This window comes from Argiope bruennichi, chromosome X1 (assembly GCF_947563725.1).
Source record: "Argiope bruennichi chromosome X1, qqArgBrue1.1, whole genome shotgun sequence".
Classification (NCBI taxonomy): domain Eukaryota; kingdom Metazoa; phylum Arthropoda; class Arachnida; order Araneae; family Araneidae; genus Argiope; species Argiope bruennichi.
The window spans coordinates 70,746,736-70,755,597 of record NC_079162.1 but is presented as its reverse complement, the minus strand read 5'-3'; the positions used below and the strand labels follow the sequence as shown (position 1 = coordinate 70,755,597).

Here is an 8,862-nt window from a genome sequence, read left to right as displayed (position 1 = left end):
TTTTCCGGTAAAGATGCTAGATTTGCTTTTGGTTTGCAAATATATATATATATATAGTAAACTGGACAAACAATTAAGTGATAAGTATATGTCAACGCAATGCTTTTATTTAAAGATTAAATTAACAGCATTTTAAAGCAGAATTACACGTTAAATATTGTTTTCGATTCCGATAGCAGTTATTGGAAAAGGTTGGTTGTTTGTTTGTTTCTTATGGCACTTGCCACTGACAAGCCCGCTGTTACGAAGACAGCGATTTAAGCCTGAGGGGAACGTCTCTTATTTTTTATAGCAGCGCCAACTAGGGCCAAGAGTACGACTTTGCCACTCACGCATCATTCATTCGCTTGCACAACCCCTTTTTACAGGAGGGCACATTCACACATCTCACAGATAGAACAACAGAAGAACAACCATGCCCAAACCGGGACTCGAACCCGGGACGCCCAGATCACGGGGAAGACGCGCTACCCATATGCCAGGACGCCGGCATTGGAAAAGGAGATTGATTTATTGAAACAGGCAAACAACGCACAGAGTTAAAGCAGTATTTTAACAATGTTATACATTCATTGTTATTCATAAATATATCATTGCATTTAAATATAAAACTGTATGATATATTTATAAATGAATGATATATTTATGGGAAATATTGTATTTATCCCAGAACATGTTCAAATAAGTAAAAAAACAAAATAAAAAATGTGAAAAAGATTGATTCATGAAAACGGGCAAACAACTTGCAATGAAAAAAAATATTTGAACAATGTCATACTTTCATTGCTATTCATAAGTATATCATTGAATCTCATTGCATTTAAATATAAAACTGGAGCTATTTATGAGAGTTGTAAAATAACGTTTGCTTTATTTTCAGCCAACAAATTTCATAACAATTTCAAGTATTCTTTCCTAAAATTAAATCTACTTGGTTTTGCAGAATTCAAAAGAAAATATGCAGAAAAATTCCACCGGAAATATTCTTATAATATCTATCTATTGGAGAATATGTACAAATAAAACAACAAACCGGAAGGGTAATGTTCGAAATTTAGGTTTCGCACTGATCACTTCAAAATAAATGAAAAAATTTAGGAGTATTTTTAATATTATAAATGGGTAAATTTAATTTGATTCTCAAATTTATGGTGATAAATTTACTTTTAGATATTAAATAATATCTTATTTTTATAGGATTTCAAAAAGAAATCATATAAATTTGTAATTTTTAATTTCCATTTTCGCACTCTATAGCAAAATACTAAGAGAAAGACGCTCAAATGAAAAATTTTCTTATTACATTTTTAGAACATGTATTTATAAAAACAAGCACAAATCATCCAGCATACAGAATATTTTTTTTTCAACAAAATTAACAAATTCATCTCAAATTAAGTTATTTGTTAAATTTGAATGGCAACAATATTCGAATACATTTTCTCCAACGACTCGCTAGTATTGTAATGTTGACACTTATCATTTTGCTTGAATTTTTTAAACACTAATAATTATATAGCTGAAATGATGAGTTGCTTGAATTTACTCAAGTATAACTGGAAATTCGCAATCGGTTTAATAATGTTGATATTGCTTTCACTTGCTCTACTCATCTGTGGATGTATCCGGTAATACAATTCTGTTTATTAAGTTTCCTTACTACAAAACATTCGGCGTGATTTACTTCAAAATTTCACTTACCTTTCGAATCGAATTTTATGTATTTATATTCTTTCTGCTGTTCTTTCTTTGACGGCATTGGACAATTTTTTTAAATTTTTCATACTATTTCATGTATTGTAATCAGCTAGCGGTAAATCTCATATGTTACTGATATTTAATGGCTTGTAATTCCTCATTTCTTAATCATATTACTGTTTGACGAGAAATCGAAAGCAGTAAACTAATATTAGTGCTTTATATTCATTATTAAAGTACATAATTTGTTATAAAAATGCAAAAAATCTTATCCTCATTATTTTGACTAATTCGTTCTGTATTAATAACAAATGTATTTAATGTTTTCATTTTGTGGGAAAATCCCATGTATTTTCTACATAAGATATCATACATTTCACTGTACTATATAAAAAGTGAACAAATAAGTATTTAATACATCTTTCTTTACTCAGTTATATGTAGGAGTAAAAAGCCTATTTCAGAGTCTATACGAAATCTTTGATGCCTGACTTCATTTCGAGATTTTTATTTAGCATATTATCTAAATTTAATTCATATGTAATATATGCATATAAATAATAAATCTTCCTTTTAGATAATGTAGATGGCAGCAGGATAGGAGAGTAATGACATTTAGTATTTCATTTAAAATAAAATTTTTTAAAAACAATTTTCGAGTTTAATATAAGTACAAAAAATAAATCCATTTTTGTATCTCCATTTAATGTACATCAATTACGAAATTTTCCCATTTTTTTTTTTTTTTTTCCCTTCCAAAAAGTGGTTTAACAAATCTCCGAATATTCAAATATCTCACTTTTATTTTCAGAGTTTTGCGCCGACGAAGACGAAGAGTTCGATTCACCTTGCCTGATAATTGGCGAGACGTAGAGGATGAAGAAGAAAACACGAATAACCCCGTGAATAATTCAGATGATGCAAGACCTAGAAGAAGGCGAAGCAGGAGGAGATCTCGGAGAAGAAATAGAAAGCGATAGTTATTTTTAGATCTCTTTGTCAATGAAATATTGAAAAATAATATTATTTTCTACGTCTTTGAAAATGTCTATTCAAATGTAAGACATATCAGGATACTTAATAAAATCTATTTCTTCTCAATAAATATAATGTTTTATATTTTGATGTGAAAAACTGTTAATACGATTAGTACATTTTGTTTCACCTGACTAAAAATCATCTTGAAATTTCTTTAGCCTACATTAACTTCATGCAATTTTTTATTTATTTATAGTATTCCATAAATTTTCTTTCTGATACCAGCCTCTTCTTCTTTTTTTTTCTTCCCATATGTATTATTTACCACCAGATTACTTAAAAACTAAGTAAGCAAATTTTTTTAGGTTTAAATGAATGTAAACTTTTTTTTATAAAAATAAGAAAAATGTTTAATTCTCAAAACAATGGAAATGAAGACAGATCTTTCCCTCGGAGTTATATCTATTAGTTTTGACATACAATATAAAATCTCCAAGCTCTATCCTAACCTAAAATGACTCCTTTATCACAGACGCTATCGTTCTTAAAACTGAGATTGTCGCATGTTTCAAAACAAATCGAGAGCCGCTGTAAGAGGAATATTCAACAAATGTTTTTGTCTTTAAATAAACGTAGAAATTTAAAATAGGATTATGTTGTTAACTATAGCTCTAAATAAGATAAATTCAATTTTACTTTTATTTATTTTTTTGAGAGGGGAGGGGCTCACTGTTTCATGAATATATTTTAGATATTTTACTATGTATACAAAGAGCTATTCAAAAATACTTGATTGGGGGTTTACATGAAAAAAGGGTAATTAAGATAAATTTCAGTAATCAAAAGTAACTATTTTTCATTCATTTATTTCAAAAGCATATTTCAGATATTATATTATCGAAATAAAGAATATATCATGAAAAGAGATTTAATGATGTAGTGTGGAGAAAAAAAAAAAAAAAAAAAAAAAAAAAAGGTAAGTATTCAAAATGCAACAAATCTTATAGTAATTAAAAAACACTAAATAAGTATGAATATATTTTCTGTTAATAACAAATATATAAAAGTAAACTTATGCAACTATTCCTGCAAAAATAAAAGTGAGAAATAACACTTTGCAAAAAATTATAAACTGACATTATTGGAATTCAAATAAATATTTTAAATTGATAGAATGTAGAAAATGTTAATAATTATAAGTAGAAATCTTTGAAAAATTTACTAAATTGAAATACAGTCTTCGAAATTATGCTAAGAAACATTACATCACTTTTGTTTTTTATATTATTTCACATTTGTTGTAAAATGATAAGTAATGCAAATTTTATGCCTAGTTCATAATATTATCCACACCTACATTTCTTTAAAGTAAACTCGCAAGAAAAAAAGGAAATTTTTGTTAATAAACAGTTTGAGTACATGTGATCAAATCCAGGTGGGATGAAGAAACTGTTTACCCAAAATTCTGCTGTGACAGGTATTTCCAGTCAATTTCACTATTGAAATTAACCTTGAATAGTTTAAGACTAAGTTAATAAAACATTCTCCTTCTCTACAATATTAATAATTTTAATATATTCTTCTTAATAACAAAATTTTTTACACAAAGAGGATAGATTTTATAAATAATAAATTTTAATTCCAAATATGTGGTGGAAAAACTTTCTAATGGTTTGGGGAAGATTTTGCCTTAATTTTCCACAAATCAAAAGAAATGTAGAAATATTTCTTAATAATAAAACTTACTAATTTATAGTTTAAAAAAAGAAAAAAATGCCAACTGTATAAGAATATAAAAATATAGAAATTATTGCTTAGGTATTTCTTTTGACATCTCAAGGAGGGGGAAAAAAAAAAAAAAAAAAAAAAAAAAAGAACAAGCATTGTCACATCTGGACAAAAAGTTAAATGATTATGTGTGTCAATAATTATTTACCCAAAATTATGCAGTGACAGGTACTTCCAATCGTTTTCATTATTGAAATTAACTTTGAATATTTTAAAAATAAGATAATAAAATAATAATTTTAATACATTTTATAAATAATTTTAGTTCAAAATTTGATTTCAAGGTCTCTTTTTTCAATAATTTTTTCTGCGTTCATCACCATCTTTTACAGAACTAAAGCTGAACAGAATAGGCACAATTGCAGGATAAATAGAGGAAACTATTTTCAATTTTATTCCTTAAAAAAATTTTAAGTTAAAACATGAATATCCTATTAAAAAAACCAAGTTTCATTTAAGTGAATATTACAAAATGTTTCATTCCTTGAAACCACTGCAATAATATATAACTTATCCTCACTTTAAGCATATTTCAGAAGATACTTTATTCTCAAAATTTAGAAATAAAAATTAAAGCCTATCCACTGATGCAGTTATGGCAATTATTAAGATTAGTGAAGTATTGGTGAACTTATTACTACTTGTTATACTACTTATGAAGATTGGTATGAAGATCATTATACTAAATTTTTATGCTTGCTTTGAGGTTTTTAAAGTCATACTTATTGACATTCTTCGAGAAATTATATTCTTATCTACCAAGATTTTATTCTAACTCAAAACTTCATAAATACTGGGTCATAAACTCAAATAAGATTTTAAAAAATAATTTCAAAAATCTAAACAAATTCAATATTCTTTCTTTCAGACCATGATAATCAAAAATAATTGAAAAAATCATTTAAGTTATAATGATTGTTATTCACATTAAAGTAGAAGAAAAAGAACATTCATATTTTATTTATCTCCTATTAAATCTTATTTTAAAAGATTATTCTAATCTTTTAATTTTTGTTTGAAAAGAAAACATTGGAAGTGAGAGAACAAAATGTGTAGAAAACACCACTGTATCTCTTAATGCATTGTTAACAGAACAATATTAAATTTAAATAAAAATGTATCTTATCAACATTATTTTAATTTTAAAGAAAGTCTTCACACTATTAAAGCTTTCATTTATATTTAACATATGCAAGTCAAAATTAAAATTTTTCCTACGCTTTCTTTTATTACTTCTCAATTTAAGTTTCCAATTAAAAGTAGAAGTAGCTTTTAAATTATTTCAAAGGTCGCAACAATGAAAAAAAATGGCTTCCTCTATCCTTAAATAGTTCATTTAAAATAGTTTAAGTCCTGTAAGTCATTGTAAATCAAAAAGCAGCTATTACACTTCTCAAAAACAGAACTTTCCATTCTCATAAATGTGAAATAAATGTCATTATTAGTAAAGAAATAAGAAAAAATTTCTTTTAATAATTCATTATTAGTTTTTTTCTTCTTTTGGATTAATATAATTAATAAAATTCCTTTCTATTCCTCAATGATAATAAGCTTTTGTAATATATTTGAAACATCCTGTCAATTCGATAATAGAAAATGAAAGCTGATAAAAAGGAGAATAAAAAATAATAATGTCTTCATTTGTATGCGTTAAATAAATATAGATTCATTAATAGTATTAATAAAAATAATGTTATTCAATAATAATTTATAAAATTTAAACGTTGTTAGGGGATAGGATATTATTAAGTAGCGATTTTAATTGCAAAACTTAATTTTTGTAATCATATATTTTTTTAATTCTTAATGTCAAAATAAAATCTATTAATAATATTTATAAAATTTATTTATTACTTATATATTTACTAATGAAAATTATCAGTATATTAAAAATTAGCATTCAACAAAGGAAAATTACCATGAAAATATCACAGAGAAAAGTCACTAAGTCGTAAATAATTCTTTGAATATTAGGACTCAAAATATTTTATGCTTCCAGCTCAGACACAGTTCAAAATAAACTGATTAATGCACATATAATCAAGGAAATTTAGAAGTTAGGGCAAATTTAAGTAAGTAAAAAAATCTCGTAGAAAATTTAATTCGAAGAGAGAAATTTCCAGAGCTTCGATCTCAAATCCTTCAAATATTCAAAAAAAAAAAAAAAAAAACCGAAAAAGACGTCTGCTCAATTTTCCACTGCCTCTAATAACAGCAAAACCTTAAAAATAATAATAATAAATGAATGAATTTTAATAAAAAAACTGTTGTTAATTGCACAAAATATTGATATTTTATTTTTTAAAACTATTTTTAAATTAATTAAAAACTATATTAGTCAAATTCATGATAAGTATTTGTCCTGTCAATAAAAAAATAAGTGCCATTTCGCCAAATTTTTATGAACAACGTGAAATTTCAAAACATTTACCCTCAAAAATTCGAAAGCACATCATGGCTAATGATAAGCGATTATTTATTAATATATATACAATAGTCTAAATAAAAATAAAATTTATACTTTATTCGTACTGAAGATCAAAATAATTTTTAAAAAGGGTCGGTATTAATTTCAAAACTGTCCGCATATTCAGTCATTCCTCAGGAGATCAGGGCCCACAGTTAAGAAGCACTGTTATTCAACAACTTTTGTTTCAATAACTGAAACTCAAATGGCAACACTCCTTTTTCTTCATTTCCACAGAAGCTGTATTCGACATTTGAAAAGTTACTGTCATATTTCTTTGAAACAACGACTTAAAGTCAATAAATAAGTAAAAATGGCAAATAAAAGTAATTATAGAAGAGTTATTGCTTCGATTCGAGAATTTTTCCAACATGTAGGCCGTCAATTAACATGGCGAGACATTGTCGTTTGTATGGCTGCATTTGCTATGGGATTTCTTGGAGCATGGATTGATAAGTAAGCATGAAATTGAAATATCCAAGTCATTTATATTTCACAGAAAATTTATATCTACATAAATCCATAAATTATGTATGAAAATTACCTACAATAAATTAATTTTTACTCCCTAATCTATTGTTGAAAGCAAAGTGTCACTCTGTTTAAAGAATCTCAGTTAAAGCCTGAATTATTACAATTTTCAAAGAAAGCAATATCACATAAGGTTTATTATTATTATTATTATTATTATTATTCAGTATACTACAAACTGACAACGAAATAGAATCAAACAGCACCAACCTTATGAGGTTGAGTACTGAAATGGCAACTTATTCAGCTACCATGTAAACAAATGTCAACTGTAAAATGGATAACATTCATATAAAAATATCGTGATATTGGGGATAACTTCGTCTTTATATTTAAGAAGCGCATTCGGAATCTTAAGTTTAATAAAGTTTAAAACTTCATCCATATATTGCGTTTTCTTTCCTTTTCTGTATGAATCTGAAAGTAGAGATTTTTGGTAAGAAAATTGTGGTGACAGATAGCACTCATAAATTGTTTTTTAAAAAGTTCTTTCCTCTTTTTGCAGCTATTTCGAGAGAATTAATCCTGAGGAAGGAAACCACTGATTACAGAAGACCCAGCTGAACTAAATATTTAAAAACATAAAGGACACATCTTTCAAAATTAATATAAATACAAAATTGTTGCAAATATCAATGTCTTATCTTCAAAAAATACTATTTTTCTTTTGCTTTCATTAGTTGCTCATGTATGAATCTACAATATCTTTAACAGCTGTGGAAAAATAAAAAACAACTCTCAAATTTAGCTGTCTTTCTTGTTTTAGTACTGTTGTGCATTCTTTTAGTATACATTAAGTCTTGGTTTAAGATGTCTGACACGTGAAATACTTCACAAATAATAGCAATATCAAATTTTCTAATACTTTTCACAGATGCATACATATCAGTTTATAGTATTTCACAAAAATAATTAACAAAGATATATAAACAACCTAATTTTGTAAAAAAAACAACAACAGTGTGATATTAATATGACCTTACAAAATAGCCTGATAGGAAAATTAAAGAAAAATATCAATTAATATATAAAAATTTTGAAGAATTGCATATCCTACATGCAATTCGTTCTAAATTATTTTTAAATTAGGGTAAAAAATACAATTTATTTAGAATTTTCACTAATTTTTGAAGCACTAAACAAAGTATAGTAAAATTAGTACTGTTAGAGTTTAAAAAAATCAAGCAATATTAGAAAAAAATAAATGCAATTGATATGAGTGAAATAAATAACAAAAAAAAGAAAGAGCAGGATACAGAAATCTCATAACAGAACAAAACAATAAGCAATGGAGTGGCTTGGAACAAAATTTTGCATGAATCAAATAAAATTTAAAAATATTTCTTATTTATAAAATTTTTAATTTATATATTCAATGAATAAATAGTGCGAATTATATA

At 25.9% G+C, this 8,862-nt stretch overlaps 1 long non-coding RNA gene across 1 annotated transcript; it reads left to right on the top strand.

The window, feature by feature from the left end:
- The first annotated feature begins 7,174 nt into the window (after positions 1 to 7,174).
- LOC129958095 (uncharacterized) lies at positions 7,175 to 8,209 on the top strand. Its single transcript, XR_008783140.1, has 2 exons — positions 7,175 to 7,387; positions 7,968 to 8,209. It is a non-coding gene; the product is annotated as an uncharacterized LOC129958095 (long non-coding RNA).
- The last annotated feature ends 653 nt before the right edge of the window (positions 8,210 to 8,862 follow it).